The sequence below is a fragment of the Ascochyta rabiei genome, chromosome 7 (genome assembly GCF_004011695.2).
Source record: "Ascochyta rabiei chromosome 7, complete sequence".
Classification (NCBI taxonomy): Eukaryota; Fungi; Ascomycota; class Dothideomycetes; order Pleosporales; family Didymellaceae; genus Ascochyta; species Ascochyta rabiei.
The window spans coordinates 62,454-65,828 of record NC_082411.1 but is presented as its reverse complement, the minus strand read 5'-3'; the positions used below and the strand labels follow the sequence as shown (position 1 = coordinate 65,828).

Sequence of the window (3,375 nt, the reverse complement as noted above, 5' to 3'; positions counted from 1 at the left end):
GCAATATTAGGCCTAGTAGTGACTGCAGCAAAGAGGAGAGATCTAATCTTTCTCTAGTATTTACTAATTTCTAATACTACAGCTTCCCCTTTATTTAGTAGAAGCTTAATACTTAATATTAGTGTGTTGTGTCGTATGTCTGTCTTGTCTGCTAGGGAGATAATTTTGTTAATGTATAACGCCTGTAAGAGGAGGATCCTTAGGTTGTCTTAATCTTAGGTTATCTCCACTCCTAGGAACTATTACAGATTGTTTCTCCCTATAACAGAGTATTTGTTAGTAATATAGCTAAGGGCCTTATCTGCCTTATGTCTTCTAGTTAGGTAATAAGCTATAATAATATCGTCTACATAGAAGAAGATAGTAACTCTATTCTTAAGTAAGCAGCAGGGTTTATAGGGAACAACTGCGAATCTATAGCTTGTTAGAGTAGATGTAAATTCCTTCTACTAGAGGAGTAGAGAGATTCTTAGTCTATATAGTGCCTTATGTAGCTATAGGACTGTGCCTAGTTTCTAATGCCTACGTAGCATCCTTATATAGACCTCTCTGTTAATTAATACATAAACAAAGGCGTTTATAACATTAAACTACTTAAGTTCTAGGTTATGTGCTGCCAAAATTGCTATAAGCATTGTAAAGGACCTGCTAGCTAGTGTTGCTGCGTAGGTATCTTTAGAAGTAATATTTTGTTGCTAGTTACCTTAGACTACTAGTCGCGCCTTATATTTAAGTAGGTAGTAGTTCTTGTTAAGCTTATACGTGTATACCCACATACAGTTAAGTACCTAGTGTCCTACTACCTTAGTCTTTATTAGGGGTACTTCAGACTATAACTTTATAGCCTAATAGCTGCTAAGGTGTTCTTGCTTAGCTTCTTTAAACTATTAGTGAAGCAGGTGGTCCTCTAGGTTTAATTGTGCCCTTGGCTCTAGTAGAAGTTGGCTTTAATAAGGCTTAAGCCCTTTTATTAGCATTTGTTTTAACCTAGCCTTATTAATATTATTACTCTAGTATGTGCCTATGCATCTGCCTTATATGCTAGCTATAAATACAGCCTTCTACAGGATAGTTTGTTAAGTTCCTTAAGATTGCGCTAGCGTTAATTCCAACCAATTAGCAGTTGACCAGTGCTACCTGCCAACTCCTGATTAGCTGTCACCTCTTGCTGACTAGAATAACAACAGCGTGTTTATTAACAACGTGAACAGTAGCAGAGTTAGAGGAGGGGTTAGATATATATGTCTAGCTTTCTGTCTATTATTATAACCTAGTTAATCTTCTATAGTATTTAAGTGTGCAATAGTGTTATCCTTATAGAATAACTAGATTTTAGCCTTATTTTAGGGTAGAGGCGGAAGCTCTACGCTTCTTGTCTATGTTACTATCTCTTTAAGAGTGCTGTGCATAAGATTATCTATTAGGTCCTAAGTCTAGCCACTAAAGACTGTATCCTTATTAAAGATTATATCTCTTATGCTAATAACTTTTGCTAAGGTTAGAATCTATATCTAATATATGTTTAAGGATTAGTATCCTACTAGGTATCCTACCTATACTCTTAGGTCTAGTTGCTAGAGTTGTAACTTTCCTTAAAGGGTGTTACTTATAAGAGCAAAGGCTTTACATCTATATACTTTCAGGTATGCCTAGTTTAGTTTCTTACTTTGTGTATTTAGGCTAGCTAGTTAAGCTATATAGGTAAAGAACACATTATATAGTGTTTTCTAGTTATTTAATAACCTTAGTGTTTAGTTGTGCAGGTACACTGCTACCCTTATAATCTCTAGCTACATTTCCTATAGTAGGTTTGCGTCTAATCTTATAGTGCGTGCCTTATCTTTTATTACACCCCCTAAGCGTTTAGCACCTCTGTTCTGTGCTTAGGTGTCTAGTGCAGAAGGCTTAAGCCTAATTAATTGTGCAGCGCACTATCTTAATACTTCTAGTTTTGTTATAGTAATTTTACTATTACACTTAATTACCTTAACCTAGATCTTGTATTGTTTTAACAGGAATTGTGTAAGAGTGTCTAGGAAGTAGATAATTGTCTTTCCTAGTTAATTATCTTTAAAATAGAAGTCCTAGAGGAAGCTAGATCGCCTGTTAACAGCAAGCAATTAGCTCTTTTCCTTAGTAAAGCTTCCTTCTTTATATAAGTGGAAGTTAATTGCTATGCATTCTCCTAGTCCTTTATTCCTTGCTTGTGGTGTTTAACTAATTTGCCTCTTAGTCTTGGCTTGTCCGCAAGCATCACATTAGACTGTAGTAATACCCCTAACTTGTACCCCCTAAGATTGTTAGATAAGGTGTTTAATAGTAGCAGCTCTAGGGTGCCCTATTTGCTTGTGCTATAGCAGAGCAGTAGCAGTCTTAGGTGTTTAGCTTTGTGTTAATTGTATTGTAAATGCTGTCTGTAGCTGTTCCCTAAGTACCTATTATCTATGTTGTTTAACTAAGGATATAATGGCTGTGTTGTCCACTTGTCTAAGCTGAGTTAGATCTCCTTTTGTGTCCCACTAGATGCCCTGTTAACGTAGTTGTTAGAAAGAGACAAGGTTGCAAAGTATGTCTAGGCACTATGCTATGTTGTGTAGTTTAAGAGTGGTTAGTTGGCTTATGTTTAATAGATAGAGATAGACAGTGCTATATCCCTATATCTATACCTAGGAGTTTCCTGCCTATAGGTAGTTGTTTAATGTAGGTAGAGTAAGGTCTTATATTTAGTCCTTGTTGTTTATAATGTAGATTATTAATCCTAAGTTAAGAATAAAGGAGTTTCTAAGAGGGTAGCTTAGTAGCTCTATATTGCATAATTCTTTAACTAGACTTATATTAATTATTAATATCTTTTGTCCCTGTAGTTATTCTAGAGGTGCCTCTAGTGTTTAGGATGTCTTATTAGCTAGTGTCTTAGTGCAAGCTTGTTTTGCAGATCTAACATAATCTTAAAGGTTAGCATTTTGTTCTATCCTAAATTGTACTATTTCAGCAATTCTATTACGTAGGGTAAACTATTCTGGTACTTTATCTTTGTAGACGTAGTAGTAATCTTCTAGTCTATAGCGTTGTCTATAAGCAGGGCATTTTGCTCCTCTAGCTGCTGCTGTATCCCCTCTTAGGAACTGCTTAGATGTAGTTATTTAACTAAAGTTCTGTTTTTAATAAGGTCTTTCCTAACTCCCCTGTGTAGTAGGAGTAGATAATACGTCTTTAACAACATAAGAGGCGTCCCTGTTAGTGTCTAGGGTAGATTTACTACTAGCAGTAAGAGTTAAGTTGTTCCCTACAGCAAAGGCGCCCCTTTACTGTCTCCCCTTAGGGTGGTACTTGCTTATATGCTCTTAGAAGCGTTTTATTATTTCTTTGCAAGTT

General features: G+C 35.8%; 3 annotated features.

Moving 5' to 3' along the window:
* Positions 1 to 46: part of a mobile genetic element that runs on past the window's edge.
* Positions 1 to 3,375: part of a mobile genetic element that runs on past both edges of the window.
* Positions 1 to 3,375: part of a mobile genetic element that runs on past both edges of the window.